At 44.6% G+C, this 17,585-nt stretch overlaps 1 long non-coding RNA gene across 1 annotated transcript in view; it reads left to right on the top strand.

Annotated features, from left to right (window-relative positions):
- Nucleotides 1-15,689, top strand: part of LOC308640534 — a 39,525-nt gene extending 23,836 nt beyond the window's left edge. Inside the window, exons 7-10 of the long non-coding RNA XR_014020298.1 lie at nucleotides 2,403-2,585; nucleotides 6,778-6,960; nucleotides 11,152-11,334; nucleotides 15,526-15,689. This is a non-coding gene — a long non-coding RNA (uncharacterized lncRNA). The remainder of the gene's footprint in view (nucleotides 1-2,402; nucleotides 2,586-6,777; nucleotides 6,961-11,151; nucleotides 11,335-15,525) is intronic.
- Nucleotides 15,690-17,585: the final 1,896 nt, after the last annotated feature.

Here is a 17,585-nt window from a genome sequence, read left to right as displayed (position 1 = left end):
ATCCACCCAGGGAGACATTCATACCCCAATGGCCACAGTTAGCTACAAAGAGAGGATTCAGCTCTGCTGCCTCCTGTTGGTACTGGAAAATATGAAACCATGTCCTCCTGTTCACAGAGACTGAGACCAAGCTTTCATGGTCTCACTACAAAAGAAGCTAAAGCACAAAGCTATATTTCTAGTGCACAAATGCCGGAGGCAGATAGTCAAGAAGTCATTAAGCCAGCAAAGTTCCATGTTTGTGGAAGGTTTACCCTGTCCCCTACTTTTGGGATCTCTTCTGCCACACCCAAGTTTGTGAGCTCCTCAGAATTTCCAATTCCAGATACGTATTCACAGAGTTTTTTTCCTCTTCTCCTCTCATTGTGTCTTATTTGGGGTGATAGTAATGTCAAGGCATGCTGGTGGATGACAGTGGAAGATTTTTATGTGGCACGTGTTCGCATACATAGTAGACTCATTTTCCCTTTTGCCCTTTGAAACATTGAATCTCTGACACTGACCCATAACCTACTAGACTCTGACTATTTATTGTAACATCCATAAAAATAATCCTAAAAGAATAGAAGTAGAGGCATTTGATAGGAGGCATGGTGTATACATGGACTTGCCTTTTGCTTCATCAGAGATACATATTATAAAACCTGTCACACATTTTTCTCCTTTTTTTTCTCCATGAATTTTCAAAAGGAACAAATATGTAACCTCCTGACTCCCTGTCTCTGTCGCTTGGGTCACAATGTATATGTTTGTATATATATACTCCTACTGCCATCACAGGTATATTTTGAGAGTACTCTCATTTTGGAAAATACGAATTTCATGAAGAGATCACTGCCCCCCCAGTACACTGAGGTAACTGAAAATTCAAACTGTGGTGAGCTTTATACTTCAACAAGTTTATACATGAAACAATGTAGAGGAAAATGAATATTTTGGGTATGTGAAGGATATATATCCCTTTATGAATTTCGATTGGCATAAGTACTACTACATTTTAATATATATTTATACATATACATACACACACACTATAATTTGCAAACATGAATTTTATGTGTCATATACTTATACTACCTTGATTCTTTCATGTCCACCATGTATTTCTCAGAAATATTCATTTTCCTGACATACATATTCATTTCTGAATACTCAAAATGGCCTTCAGTGAATATTCAAAAGTATATATCCAAATCAGGGGCCCAATGCCCTTGTGTGCTTCAGATCTTACCTAGTTATCTATTTTCATACTTACATTTCACCTTACATTCTAAAAAATATCCCAGTTGCCCAGTACCAGTATACATCCAGCAGCATGACTCCTATCCCAAATCGAACATGATATGACCCTTAACCACACTTTGTTCCCTCAATCTATTTTCACATAACAGCAGGTCCTGAGTTGCTCTTGCCATAGGGGTATGTAGGGAATCCTACAGCTGCTGAGAAGCTCAAAGGCAGATGCCGAAATGAAACCTGGAGCAAATGTAGGCAGCCAGTTAGGACCTGTGAGGTCTAACGTCATCCTCCATGGCCAACTACCCAGTCAGGATGAAGGGATGAGGCTGAGTCAGCCTCTGTCTTCTCAAGGCAGGGAAGATGGACACAATCAGGCCTGTGTGGATTGCTGATCCCGGGCTCCTAGGGTATATAGACCTTTGTGTCTTGTGAAAATGTCCCAGGAAGGTGGGGCAGCCTCCATCTCATGGGACCCATGGAAACAACTGTTAGGACAAAGTGGTTGCCAAGGCAGTGACCTCATTCACTTCCCTGAAGGAAGTGACCTCACCTCACTTCCTTGGTGATGGAACTCTCTGAACTTGGGATCCAGGAGGCGAGGCACCCAGAGGCAGTTCCAGTCCCAATGGGCTCACTTGTTTGTCTGTACCAAGGCCAGAGTCCTTCTTTCTTGGCACCTAGTGATGTGTGGATAGCCAAATGCCTTGAATGGTCTGAACAGGGGCCTTTCCTGAGAAAGAAGTGTTGGCTCATTGCTGGCTCCTGACAACTACACAGAGATAGCCAGGGAGACCAGAGCTGAGACAGGCCACTGCTGGGTAACATATTTTGACCCACCAGTCAGAGGACAGGGTGGATAGATGAAGACCAAATACAGGTGTGGTTTTGTGTGTCTTAGTGGGTGTGTGTTTCAATTTGTCATTTTGTCTCATGTTCTGAGAACATGAAGGAAAAACCTTTTGTTGTTGTTATTGTTGTTGTTGTTGTTGTTGGTTTGAAATGGACTGTTAACTAGTGAGTCTTTCTACGTCAGTGGATCCCACTGGGTTTGTGGTTAAACAGGGTGGAGAGAAGAATGCAGATGTGAATGTGTCCTGTGTAGTAGAAATCTTTGCAGGACTCCTCATGGCCAATTTATGAATGGACTGCTGCTTGCCTTGCAGATGGGCAACACCTACCATGATCCTAAGTTCCTGTATTCTTCCTGAATTTTGGCCAGTCTCTGAAGGGGTTCGTGGTTTTGTGTCCAAGATGTGTACCACCTTCAAGCTCTGTGACATGGCCATGGACTGGATTGCTGAAGGGAATGCCAAGCATCTCAGAAAACTCCAAAATTAGCATGACTGGTAAGGATCTCTCTGGAGAATCCCTGCTTGGATAGATAGCAACCCAAGTTGCAGGATTAGGAGCTCTCAGTGCCACAGTGTTCAATTAAAGAAAAGTTTTTCTCCAGGCTTCTTTCTTCCCTGTTGTTCTGTTCCCCTGAGTGTCAGGGAGGTCTTTGCCTTGGGGCACTCCTTTGGGGATCCTCAAGAAGACAGTTTCAAATGGAAATGAAGAGGCCTAATCTGTGCCTTTTAGGTAAAGTGCTTTGTAAAAGCTGTGTCTGAATCAGACTCCTGGCCCTCTTTGTGGCTGTGAATTACATTCTCAGCACCCCAGGAAACTCAAGAAAAATCCCATGTGTCCATCCAAATCTAAAAGGGGGAAAAAGAAGTGTAATATTGGATGAAGTCGACTTCTTGCCTTCCTCTGGTTAGGCTCCTGACCCCTCTGAAGTAAGAACAGGTATTCTCTGGGTCAAATGAGTTGTTGCAAACCCTCCAGTAACTAGCACACAGGTGTTTGGGTTTTTACATGACTCCAGTGCACATAAAGAATCTACCCCTGGCAGGCAGGAGGCCTCTAATTTGAGAAACAGAGCAGTATTCTCTAGAGGCTCGTTTTATCTATCTGTTTCTCAGGAAGGGTGTCCAGGCCACCATGACATTTGGCATATGATGGGCATGAGAGCTTACTTTGAACACCATCTTAGACTGCTCCCCCTATGCAAACCCCCAGCCAGAATGTTATGATGCGTGTCTGTATGGAAGAAGATGAGGGCCATGTGGGAGTGTTTTTGTTAGAATAGTGGTCTTTTGTGTGGTGGTTGGAAAAGATGACTGGGTCCACCTCAGCTTGAACTCTGGTGTGATGCCATTAGAGACTGAGTTCTGGAACTGATCTCAGAGAACACTTGCCATGAATTGTGTTGGGATTTGAGAAGGCCAGGCATCCGAGGAGCCTTTGGAAACTGAGACCTCGGCCGAGGGTTGCTTTCTCCACAGCACTGGGAATCTCAGCCAGGATTTCACATGATTTGGCTGTTCAAGCCTTTTAAGCTATACTTGAGAGCCAAAACTCACATGAACCTCATATTTTAGACCCTGATGGGCCTGGATTCCTGTGACCTATTGCCACTCCTTGAAAAGCCTTGCCTGCATGAGATCTCCAGAGCTTTTATTGAAAGGAGATTCCTCAACACTTAATGGCTCCTGAGTGAATCAAAACCCACGGTGCCAACTTCTTCACTCTTGAAATATGGCTAGGCCAATACCATGAGGTTTTTGAGAATCCCATGACCAGAAATCCCTGGAGAACCTTTAGATCTCCTGTTGCTCATCATGATGAACCAGCGAGGGCTGTTTTTGACTGAGTGGAATTCATGACCATGGTGAAGAACAGAGATGCCAGTGAGTAGGAGCCAGCAGGGAACTGGGCCGGGAGCAATGGAGTGCAGGTGTGTGATCCACCATCTGTGGTGGGCCCCTGGGGTTCTGTCATTGGCTTCCAAATGACCTGTGACTGACAAGGTGTAGCCAGCAGACCCTAAAATATAAAGGCACGTTGTTGTGGGGAGAGGATTGGGTGCGATGCTCAGAATCAAGTTGCTACGCTCAAGTGGGTAAGATATATGGGGTAGCAGCCCAGTTTGTGTTTTTTTTTTTTCCTTCAGACCCTGACTCACCCCACGTGACAGAGCTCCCTCCAGCACTGTGTCCCAGTTGACCTTTATGTATTTCAAAAACAAACACCAATTTTCCAGGGAAGCTGCAAGAAATGCCATTAAAACTGGAGGGTGAGCCGAAGGCTTCACAATCCACCCAGGGAGACATTCATACCCCAACGGCCACAGTTAGCTACAAAGAGAGGATTCAGCTCTGCTGCCTCCTGTTGGTACTGGAAAATATGAAACCATGTCCTCCTGTTCACAGAGACTGAGACCAAGCTTTCATGGTCTCACTACAAAAGAAGCTAAAGCACAAAGCTATATTTCTAGTGCACAAATGCCGGAGGCAGATAGTCAAGAAGTCATTAAGCCAGCAAAGTTCCATGTTTGTGGAAGGTTTACCCTGTCCCCTACTTTTGGGATCTCTTCTGCCACACCCAAGTTTGTGAGCTCCTCAGAATTTCCAATTCCAGATACGTATTCACAGAGTTTTTTCCTCTTCTCCTCTCATTGTGTCTTATTTGGGGTGATAGTAATGTCAAGGCATGCTGGTGGATGACAGTGGAAGATTTTTATGTGGCACGTGTTCGCATACATAGTAGACTCATTTTCCCTTTTGCCCTTTGAAACATTGAATCTCTGACACTGACCCATAACCTACTAGACTCTGACTATTTATTGTAACATCCATAAAAATAATCCTAAAAGAATAGAAGTAGAGGCATTTGATAGGAGGCATGGTGTATACATGGACTTGCCTTTTGCTTCATCAGAGATACATATTATAAAACCTGTCACACATTTTTCTCCTTTTTTTTCTCCATGAATTTTCAAAAGGAACAAATATGTAACCTCCTGACTCCCTGTCTCTGTCGCTTGGGTCACAATGTATATGTTTGTATATATATACTCCTACTGCCATCACAGGTATATTTTGAGAGTACTCTCATTTTGGAAAATACGAATTTCATGAAGAGATCACTGCCCCCCCAGTACACTGAGGTAACTGAAAATTCAAACTGTGGTGAGCTTTATACTTCAACAAGTTTATACATGAAACAATGTAGAGGAAAATGAATATTTTGGGTATGTGAAGGATATATATCCCTTTATGAATTTCGATTGGCATAAGTACTACTACATTTTAATATATATTTATACATATACATACACACACACTATAATTTGCAAACATGAATTTTATGTGTCATATACTTATACTACCTTGATTCTTTCATGTCCACCATGTATTTCTCAGAAATATTCATTTTCCTGACATACATATTCATTTCTGAATACTCAAAATGGCCTTCAGTGAATATTCAAAAGTATATATCCAAATCAGGGGCCCAATGCCCTTGTGTGCTTCAGATCTTACCTAGTTATCTATTTTCATACTTACATTTCACCTTACATTCTAAAAAATATCCCAGTTGCCCAGTACCAGTATACATCCAGCAGCATGACTCCTATCCCAAATCGAACATGATATGACCCTTAACCACACTTTGTTCCCTCAATCTATTTTCACATAACAGCAGGTCCTGAGTTGCTCTTGCCATAGGGGTATGTAGGGAATCCTACAGCTGCTGAGAAGCTCAAAGGCAGATGCCGAAATGAAACCTGGAGCAAATGTAGGCAGCCAGTTAGGACCTGTGAGGTCTAACGTCATCCTCCATGGCCAACTACCCAGTCAGGATGAAGGGATGAGGCTGAGTCAGCCTCTGTCTTCTCAAGGCAGGGAAGATGGACACAATCAGGCCTGTGTGGATTGCTGATCCCGGGCTCCTAGGGTATATAGACCTTTGTGTCTTGTGAAAATGTCCCAGGAAGGTGGGGCAGCCTCCATCTCATGGGACCCATGGAAACAACTGTTAGGACAAAGTGGTTGCCAAGGCAGTGACCTCATTCACTTCCCTGAAGGAAGTGACCTCACCTCACTTCCTTGGTGATGGAACTCTCTGAACTTGGGATCCAGGAGGCGAGGCACCCAGAGGCAGTTCCAGTCCCAATGGGCTCACTTGTTTGTCTGTACCAAGGCCAGAGTCCTTCTTTCTTGGCACCTAGTGATGTGTGGATAGCCAAATGCCTTGAATGGTCTGAACAGGGGCCTTTCCTGAGAAAGAAGTGTTGGCTCATTGCTGGCTCCTGACAACTACACAGAGATAGCCAGGGAGACCAGAGCTGAGACAGGCCACTGCTGGGTAACATATTTTGACCCACCAGTCAGAGGACAGGGTGGATAGATGAAGACCAAATACAGGTGTGGTTTTGTGTGTCTTAGTGGGTGTGTGTTTCAATTTGTCATTTTGTCTCATGTTCTGAGAACATGAAGGAAAAACCTTTTGTTGTTGTTATTGTTGTTGTTGTTGTTGTTGGTTTGAAATGGACTGTTAACTAGTGAGTCTTTCTACGTCAGTGGATCCCACTGGGTTTGTGGTTAAACAGGGTGGAGAGAAGAATGCAGATGTGAATGTGTCCTGTGTAGTAGAAATCTTTGCAGGACTCCTCATGGCCAATTTATGAATGGACTGCTGCTTGCCTTGCAGATGGGCAACACCTACCATGATCCTAAGTTCCTGTATTCTTCCTGAATTTTGGCCAGTCTCTGAAGGGGTTCGTGGTTTTGTGTCCAAGATGTGTACCACCTTCAAGCTCTGTGACATGGCCATGGACTGGATTGCTGAAGGGAATGCCAAGCATCTCAGAAAACTCCAAAATTAGCATGACTGGTAAGGATCTCTCTGGAGAATCCCTGCTTGGATAGATAGCAACCCAAGTTGCAGGATTAGGAGCTCTCAGTGCCACAGTGTTCAATTAAAGAAAAGTTTTTCTCCAGGCTTCTTTCTTCCCTGTTGTTCTGTTCCCCTGAGTGTCAGGGAGGTCTTTGCCTTGGGGCACTCCTTTGGGGATCCTCAAGAAGACAGTTTCAAATGGAAATGAAGAGGCCTAATCTGTGCCTTTTAGGTAAAGTGCTTTGTAAAAGCTGTGTCTGAATCAGACTCCTGGCCCTCTTTGTGGCTGTGAATTACATTCTCAGCACCCCAGGAAACTCAAGAAAAATCCCATGTGTCCATCCAAATCTAAAAGGGGGAAAAAGAAGTGTAATATTGGATGAAGTCGACTTCTTGCCTTCCTCTGGTTAGGCTCCTGACCCCTCTGAAGTAAGAACAGGTATTCTCTGGGTCAAATGAGTTGTTGCAAACCCTCCAGTAACTAGCACACAGGTGTTTGGGTTTTTACATGACTCCAGTGCACATAAAGAATCTACCCCTGGCAGGCAGGAGGCCTCTAATTTGAGAAACAGAGCAGTATTCTCTAGAGGCTCGTTTTATCTATCTGTTTCTCAGGAAGGGTGTCCAGGCCACCATGACATTTGGCATATGATGGGCATGAGAGCTTACTTTGAACACCATCTTAGACTGCTCCCCCTATGCAAACCCCCAGCCAGAATGTTATGATGCGTGTCTGTATGGAAGAAGATGAGGGCCATGTGGGAGTGTTTTTGTTAGAATAGTGGTCTTTTGTGTGGTGGTTGGAAAAGATGACTGGGTCCACCTCAGCTTGAACTCTGGTGTGATGCCATTAGAGACTGAGTTCTGGAACTGATCTCAGAGAACACTTGCCATGAATTGTGTTGGGATTTGAGAAGGCCAGGCATCCGAGGAGCCTTTGGAAACTGAGACCTCGGCCGAGGGTTGCTTTCTCCACAGCACTGGGAATCTCAGCCAGGATTTCACATGATTTGGCTGTTCAAGCCTTTTAAGCTATACTTGAGAGCCAAAACTCACATGAACCTCATATTTTAGACCCTGATGGGCCTGGATTCCTGTGACCTATTGCCACTCCTTGAAAAGCCTTGCCTGCATGAGATCTCCAGAGCTTTTATTGAAAGGAGATTCCTCAACACTTAATGGCTCCTGAGTGAATCAAAACCCACGGTGCCAACTTCTTCACTCTTGAAATATGGCTAGGCCAATACCATGAGGTTTTTGAGAATCCCATGACCAGAAATCCCTGGAGAACCTTTAGATCTCCTGTTGCTCATCATGATGAACCAGCGAGGGCTGTTTTTGACTGAGTGGAATTCATGACCATGGTGAAGAACAGAGATGCCAGTGAGTAGGAGCCAGCAGGGAACTGGGCCGGGAGCAATGGAGTGCAGGTGTGTGATCCACCATCTGTGGTGGGCCCCTGGGGTTCTGTCATTGGCTTCCAAATGACCTGTGACTGACAAGGTGTAGCCAGCAGACCCTAAAATATAAAGGCACGTTGTTGTGGGGAGAGGATTGGGTGCGATGCTCAGAATCAAGTTGCTACGCTCAAGTGGGTAAGATATATGGGGTAGCAGCCCAGTTTGTGTTTTTTTTTTTCCTTCAGACCCTGACTCACCCCACGTGACAGAGCTCCCTCCAGCACTGTGTCCCAGTTGACCTTTATGTATTTCAAAAACAAACACCAATTTTCCAGGGAAGCTGCAAGAAATGCCATTAAAACTGGAGGGTGAGCCGAAGGCTTCACAATCCACCCAGGGAGACATTCATACCCCAACGGCCACAGTTAGCTACAAAGAGAGGATTCAGCTCTGCTGCCTCCTGTTGGTACTGGAAAATATGAAACCATGTCCTCCTGTTCACAGAGACTGAGACCAAGCTTTCATGGTCTCACTACAAAAGAAGCTAAAGCACAAAGCTATATTTCTAGTGCACAAATGCCGGAGGCAGATAGTCAAGAAGTCATTAAGCCAGCAAAGTTCCATGTTTGTGGAAGGTTTACCCTGTCCCCTACTTTTGGGATCTCTTCTGCCACACCCAAGTTTGTGAGCTCCTCAGAATTTCCAATTCCAGATACGTATTCACAGAGTTTTTTCCTCTTCTCCTCTCATTGTGTCTTATTTGGGGTGATAGTAATGTCAAGGCATGCTGGTGGATGACAGTGGAAGATTTTTATGTGGCACGTGTTCGCATACATAGTAGACTCATTTTCCCTTTTGCCCTTTGAAACATTGAATCTCTGACACTGACCCATAACCTACTAGACTCTGACTATTTATTGTAACATCCATAAAAATAATCCTAAAAGAATAGAAGTAGAGGCATTTGATAGGAGGCATGGTGTATACATGGACTTGCCTTTTGCTTCATCAGAGATACATATTATAAAACCTGTCACACATTTTTCTCCTTTTTTTTCTCCATGAATTTTCAAAAGGAACAAATATGTAACCTCCTGACTCCCTGTCTCTGTCGCTTGGGTCACAATGTATATGTTTGTATATATATACTCCTACTGCCATCACAGGTATATTTTGAGAGTACTCTCATTTTGGAAAATACGAATTTCATGAAGAGATCACTGCCCCCCCAGTACACTGAGGTAACTGAAAATTCAAACTGTGGTGAGCTTTATACTTCAACAAGTTTATACATGAAACAATGTAGAGGAAAATGAATATTTTGGGTATGTGAAGGATATATATCCCTTTATGAATTTCGATTGGCATAAGTACTACTACATTTTAATATATATTTATACATATACATACACACACACTATAATTTGCAAACATGAATTTTATGTGTCATATACTTATACTACCTTGATTCTTTCATGTCCACCATGTATTTCTCAGAAATATTCATTTTCCTGACATACATATTCATTTCTGAATACTCAAAATGGCCTTCAGTGAATATTCAAAAGTATATATCCAAATCAGGGGCCCAATGCCCTTGTGTGCTTCAGATCTTACCTAGTTATCTATTTTCATACTTACATTTCACCTTACATTCTAAAAAATATCCCAGTTGCCCAGTACCAGTATACATCCAGCAGCATGACTCCTATCCCAAATCGAACATGATATGACCCTTAACCACACTTTGTTCCCTCAATCTATTTTCACATAACAGCAGGTCCTGAGTTGCTCTTGCCATAGGGGTATGTAGGGAATCCTACAGCTGCTGAGAAGCTCAAAGGCAGATGCCGAAATGAAACCTGGAGCAAATGTAGGCAGCCAGTTAGGACCTGTGAGGTCTAACGTCATCCTCCATGGCCAACTACCCAGTCAGGATGAAGGGATGAGGCTGAGTCAGCCTCTGTCTTCTCAAGGCAGGGAAGATGGACACAATCAGGCCTGTGTGGATTGCTGATCCCGGGCTCCTAGGGTATATAGACCTTTGTGTCTTGTGAAAATGTCCCAGGAAGGTGGGGCAGCCTCCATCTCATGGGACCCATGGAAACAACTGTTAGGACAAAGTGGTTGCCAAGGCAGTGACCTCATTCACTTCCCTGAAGGAAGTGACCTCACCTCACTTCCTTGGTGATGGAACTCTCTGAACTTGGGATCCAGGAGGCGAGGCACCCAGAGGCAGTTCCAGTCCCAATGGGCTCACTTGTTTGTCTGTACCAAGGCCAGAGTCCTTCTTTCTTGGCACCTAGTGATGTGTGGATAGCCAAATGCCTTGAATGGTCTGAACAGGGGCCTTTCCTGAGAAAGAAGTGTTGGCTCATTGCTGGCTCCTGACAACTACACAGAGATAGCCAGGGAGACCAGAGCTGAGACAGGCCACTGCTGGGTAACATATTTTGACCCACCAGTCAGAGGACAGGGTGGATAGATGAAGACCAAATACAGGTGTGGTTTTGTGTGTCTTAGTGGGTGTGTGTTTCAATTTGTCATTTTGTCTCATGTTCTGAGAACATGAAGGAAAAACCTTTTGTTGTTGTTATTGTTGTTGTTGTTGTTGTTGGTTTGAAATGGACTGTTAACTAGTGAGTCTTTCTACGTCAGTGGATCCCACTGGGTTTGTGGTTAAACAGGGTGGAGAGAAGAATGCAGATGTGAATGTGTCCTGTGTAGTAGAAATCTTTGCAGGACTCCTCATGGCCAATTTATGAATGGACTGCTGCTTGCCTTGCAGATGGGCAACACCTACCATGATCCTAAGTTCCTGTATTCTTCCTGAATTTTGGCCAGTCTCTGAAGGGGTTCGTGGTTTTGTGTCCAAGATGTGTACCACCTTCAAGCTCTGTGACATGGCCATGGACTGGATTGCTGAAGGGAATGCCAAGCATCTCAGAAAACTCCAAAATTAGCATGACTGGTAAGGATCTCTCTGGAGAATCCCTGCTTGGATAGATAGCAACCCAAGTTGCAGGATTAGGAGCTCTCAGTGCCACAGTGTTCAATTAAAGAAAAGTTTTTCTCCAGGCTTCTTTCTTCCCTGTTGTTCTGTTCCCCTGAGTGTCAGGGAGGTCTTTGCCTTGGGGCACTCCTTTGGGGATCCTCAAGAAGACAGTTTCAAATGGAAATGAAGAGGCCTAATCTGTGCCTTTTAGGTAAAGTGCTTTGTAAAAGCTGTGTCTGAATCAGACTCCTGGCCCTCTTTGTGGCTGTGAATTACATTCTCAGCACCCCAGGAAACTCAAGAAAAATCCCATGTGTCCATCCAAATCTAAAAGGGGGAAAAAGAAGTGTAATATTGGATGAAGTCGACTTCTTGCCTTCCTCTGGTTAGGCTCCTGACCCCTCTGAAGTAAGAACAGGTATTCTCTGGGTCAAATGAGTTGTTGCAAACCCTCCAGTAACTAGCACACAGGTGTTTGGGTTTTTACATGACTCCAGTGCACATAAAGAATCTACCCCTGGCAGGCAGGAGGCCTCTAATTTGAGAAACAGAGCAGTATTCTCTAGAGGCTCGTTTTATCTATCTGTTTCTCAGGAAGGGTGTCCAGGCCACCATGACATTTGGCATATGATGGGCATGAGAGCTTACTTTGAACACCATCTTAGACTGCTCCCCCTATGCAAACCCCCAGCCAGAATGTTATGATGCGTGTCTGTATGGAAGAAGATGAGGGCCATGTGGGAGTGTTTTTGTTAGAATAGTGGTCTTTTGTGTGGTGGTTGGAAAAGATGACTGGGTCCACCTCAGCTTGAACTCTGGTGTGATGCCATTAGAGACTGAGTTCTGGAACTGATCTCAGAGAACACTTGCCATGAATTGTGTTGGGATTTGAGAAGGCCAGGCATCCGAGGAGCCTTTGGAAACTGAGACCTCGGCCGAGGGTTGCTTTCTCCACAGCACTGGGAATCTCAGCCAGGATTTCACATGATTTGGCTGTTCAAGCCTTTTAAGCTATACTTGAGAGCCAAAACTCACATGAACCTCATATTTTAGACCCTGATGGGCCTGGATTCCTGTGACCTATTGCCACTCCTTGAAAAGCCTTGCCTGCATGAGATCTCCAGAGCTTTTATTGAAAGGAGATTCCTCAACACTTAATGGCTCCTGAGTGAATCAAAACCCACGGTGCCAACTTCTTCACTCTTGAAATATGGCTAGGCCAATACCATGAGGTTTTTGAGAATCCCATGACCAGAAATCCCTGGAGAACCTTTAGATCTCCTGTTGCTCATCATGATGAACCAGCGAGGGCTGTTTTTGACTGAGTGGAATTCATGACCATGGTGAAGAACAGAGATGCCAGTGAGTAGGAGCCAGCAGGGAACTGGGCCGGGAGCAATGGAGTGCAGGTGTGTGATCCACCATCTGTGGTGGGCCCCTGGGGTTCTGTCATTGGCTTCCAAATGACCTGTGACTGACAAGGTGTAGCCAGCAGACCCTAAAATATAAAGGCACGTTGTTGTGGGGAGAGGATTGGGTGCGATGCTCAGAATCAAGTTGCTACGCTCAAGTGGGTAAGATATATGGGGTAGCAGCCCAGTTTGTGTTTTTTTTTTTCCTTCAGACCCTGACTCACCCCACGTGACAGAGCTCCCTCCAGCACTGTGTCCCAGTTGACCTTTATGTATTTCAAAAACAAACACCAATTTTCCAGGGAAGCTGCAAGAAATGCCATTAAAACTGGAGGGTGAGCCGAAGGCTTCACAATCCACCCAGGGAGACATTCATACCCCAACGGCCACAGTTAGCTACAAAGAGAGGATTCAGCTCTGCTGCCTCCTGTTGGTACTGGAAAATATGAAACCATGTCCTCCTGTTCACAGAGACTGAGACCAAGCTTTCATGGTCTCACTACAAAAGAAGCTAAAGCACAAAGCTATATTTCTAGTGCACAAATGCCGGAGGCAGATAGTCAAGAAGTCATTAAGCCAGCAAAGTTCCATGTTTGTGGAAGGTTTACCCTGTCCCCTACTTTTGGGATCTCTTCTGCCACACCCAAGTTTGTGAGCTCCTCAGAATTTCCAATTCCAGATACGTATTCACAGAGTTTTTTCCTCTTCTCCTCTCATTGTGTCTTATTTGGGGTGATAGTAATGTCAAGGCATGCTGGTGGATGACAGTGGAAGATTTTTATGTGGCACGTGTTCGCATACATAGTAGACTCATTTTCCCTTTTGCCCTTTGAAACATTGAATCTCTGACACTGACCCATAACCTACTAGACTCTGACTATTTATTGTAACATCCATAAAAATAATCCTAAAAGAATAGAAGTAGAGGCATTTGATAGGAGGCATGGTGTATACATGGACTTGCCTTTTGCTTCATCAGAGATACATATTATAAAACCTGTCACACATTTTTCTCCTTTTTTTTCTCCATGAATTTTCAAAAGGAACAAATATGTAACCTCCTGACTCCCTGTCTCTGTCGCTTGGGTCACAATGTATATGTTTGTATATATATACTCCTACTGCCATCACAGGTATATTTTGAGAGTACTCTCATTTTGGAAAATACGAATTTCATGAAGAGATCACTGCCCCCCCAGTACACTGAGGTAACTGAAAATTCAAACTGTGGTGAGCTTTATACTTCAACAAGTTTATACATGAAACAATGTAGAGGAAAATGAATATTTTGGGTATGTGAAGGATATATATCCCTTTATGAATTTCGATTGGCATAAGTACTACTACATTTTAATATATATTTATACATATACATACACACACACTATAATTTGCAAACATGAATTTTATGTGTCATATACTTATACTACCTTGATTCTTTCATGTCCACCATGTATTTCTCAGAAATATTCATTTTCCTGACATACATATTCATTTCTGAATACTCAAAATGGCCTTCAGTGAATATTCAAAAGTATATATCCAAATCAGGGGCCCAATGCCCTTGTGTGCTTCAGATCTTACCTAGTTATCTATTTTCATACTTACATTTCACCTTACATTCTAAAAAATATCCCAGTTGCCCAGTACCAGTATACATCCAGCAGCATGACTCCTATCCCAAATCGAACATGATATGACCCTTAACCACACTTTGTTCCCTCAATCTATTTTCACATAACAGCAGGTCCTGAGTTGCTCTTGCCATAGGGGTATGTAGGGAATCCTACAGCTGCTGAGAAGCTCAAAGGCAGATGCCGAAATGAAACCTGGAGCAAATGTAGGCAGCCAGTTAGGACCTGTGAGGTCTAACGTCATCCTCCATGGCCAACTACCCAGTCAGGATGAAGGGATGAGGCTGAGTCAGCCTCTGTCTTCTCAAGGCAGGGAAGATGGACACAATCAGGCCTGTGTGGATTGCTGATCCCGGGCTCCTAGGGTATATAGACCTTTGTGTCTTGTGAAAATGTCCCAGGAAGGTGGGGCAGCCTCCATCTCATGGGACCCATGGAAACAACTGTTAGGACAAAGTGGTTGCCAAGGCAGTGACCTCATTCACTTCCCTGAAGGAAGTGACCTCACCTCACTTCCTTGGTGATGGAACTCTCTGAACTTGGGATCCAGGAGGCGAGGCACCCAGAGGCAGTTCCAGTCCCAATGGGCTCACTTGTTTGTCTGTACCAAGGCCAGAGTCCTTCTTTCTTGGCACCTAGTGATGTGTGGATAGCCAAATGCCTTGAATGGTCTGAACAGGGGCCTTTCCTGAGAAAGAAGTGTTGGCTCATTGCTGGCTCCTGACAACTACACAGAGATAGCCAGGGAGACCAGAGCTGAGACAGGCCACTGCTGGGTAACATATTTTGACCCACCAGTCAGAGGACAGGGTGGATAGATGAAGACCAAATACAGGTGTGGTTTTGTGTGTCTTAGTGGGTGTGTGTTTCAATTTGTCATTTTGTCTCATGTTCTGAGAACATGAAGGAAAAACCTTTTGTTGTTGTTATTGTTGTTGTTGTTGTTGTTGGTTTGAAATGGACTGTTAACTAGTGAGTCTTTCTACGTCAGTGGATCCCACTGGGTTTGTGGTTAAACAGGGTGGAGAGAAGAATGCAGATGTGAATGTGTCCTGTGTAGTAGAAATCTTTGCAGGACTCCTCATGGCCAATTTATGAATGGACTGCTGCTTGCCTTGCAGATGGGCAACACCTACCATGATCCTAAGTTCCTGTATTCTTCCTGAATTTTGGCCAGTCTCTGAAGGGGTTCGTGGTTTTGTGTCCAAGATGTGTACCACCTTCAAGCTCTGTGACATGGCCATGGACTGGATTGCTGAAGGGAATGCCAAGCATCTCAGAAAACTCCAAAATTAGCATGACTGGTAAGGATCTCTCTGGAGAATCCCTGCTTGGATAGATAGCAACCCAAGTTGCAGGATTAGGAGCTCTCAGTGCCACAGTGTTCAATTAAAGAAAAGTTTTTCTCCAGGCTTCTTTCTTCCCTGTTGTTCTGTTCCCCTGAGTGTCAGGGAGGTCTTTGCCTTGGGGCACTCCTTTGGGGATCCTCAAGAAGACAGTTTCAAATGGAAATGAAGAGGCCTAATCTGTGCCTTTTAGGTAAAGTGCTTTGTAAAAGCTGTGTCTGAATCAGACTCCTGGCCCTCTTTGTGGCTGTGAATTACATTCTCAGCACCCCAGGAAACTCAAGAAAAATCCCATGTGTCCATCCAAATCTAAAAGGGGGAAAAAGAAGTGTAATATTGGATGAAGTCGACTTCTTGCCTTCCTCTGGTTAGGCTCCTGACCCCTCTGAAGTAAGAACAGGTATTCTCTGGGTCAAATGAGTTGTTGCAAACCCTCCAGTAACTAGCACACAGGTGTTTGGGTTTTTACATGACTCCAGTGCACATAAAGAATCTACCCCTGGCAGGCAGGAGGCCTCTAATTTGAGAAACAGAGCAGTATTCTCTAGAGGCTCGTTTTATCTATCTGTTTCTCAGGAAGGGTGTCCAGGCCACCATGACATTTGGCATATGATGGGCATGAGAGCTTACTTTGAACACCATCTTAGACTGCTCCCCCTATGCAAACCCCCAGCCAGAATGTTATGATGCGTGTCTGTATGGAAGAAGATGAGGGCCATGTGGGAGTGTTTTTGTTAGAATAGTGGTCTTTTGTGTGGTGGTTGGAAAAGATGACTGGGTCCACCTCAGCTTGAACTCTGGTGTGATGCCATTAGAGACTGAGTTCTGGAACTGATCTCAGAGAACACTTGCCATGAATTGTGTTGGGATTTGAGAAGGCCAGGCATCCGAGGAGCCTTTGGAAACTGAGACCTCGGCCGAGGGTTGCTTTCTCCACAGCACTGGGAATCTCAGCCAGGATTTCACATGATTTGGCTGTTCAAGCCTTTTAAGCTATACTTGAGAGCCAAAACTCACATGAACCTCATATTTTAGACCCTGATGGGCCTGGATTCCTGTGACCTATTGCCACTCCTTGAAAAGCCTTGCCTGCATGAGATCTCCAGAGCTTTTATTGAAAGGAGATTCCTCAACACTTAATGGCTCCTGAGTGAATCAAAACCCACGGTGCCAACTTCTTCACTCTTGAAATATGGCTAGGCCAATACCATGAGGTTTTTGAGAATCCCATGACCAGAAATCCCTGGAGAACCTTTAGATCTCCTGTTGCTCATCATGATGAACCAGCGAGGGCTGTTTTTGACTGAGTGGAATTCATGACCATGGTGAAGAACAGAGATGCCAGTGAGTAGGAGCCAGCAGGGAACTGGGCCGGGAGCAATGGAGTGCAGGTGTGTGATCCACCATCTGTGGTGGGCCCCTGGGGTTCTGTCATTGGCTTCCAAATGACCTGTGACTGACAAGGTGTAGCCAGCAGACCCTAAAATATAAAGGCACGTTGTTGTGGGGAGAGGATTGGGTGCGATGCTCAGAATCAAGTTGCTACGCTCAAGTGGGTAAGATATATGGGGTAGCAGCCCAGTTTGTGTTTTTTTTTTTCCTTCAGACCCTGACTCACCCCACGTGACAGAGCTCCCTCCAGCACTGTGTCCCAGTTGACCTTTATGTATTTCAAAAACAAACACCAATTTTCCAGGGAAGCTGCAAGAAATGCCATTAAAACTGGAGGGTGAGCCGAAGGCTTCACAATCCACCCAGGGAGACATTCATACCCCAACGGCCACAGTTAGCTACAAAGAGAGGATTCAGCTCTGCTGCCTCCTGTTGGTACTGGA

This window comes from Spermophilus citellus (genome assembly GCF_964194105.1).
Source record: "Spermophilus citellus genome assembly, contig: SCAFFOLD_272, whole genome shotgun sequence".
In the NCBI taxonomy this organism is placed as follows: Eukaryota; Metazoa; Chordata; class Mammalia; order Rodentia; family Sciuridae; genus Spermophilus; species Spermophilus citellus.
The sequence above is the reverse complement of the archived record's forward strand: the minus strand, read 5'-3'. Positions and strand labels throughout refer to the sequence as shown.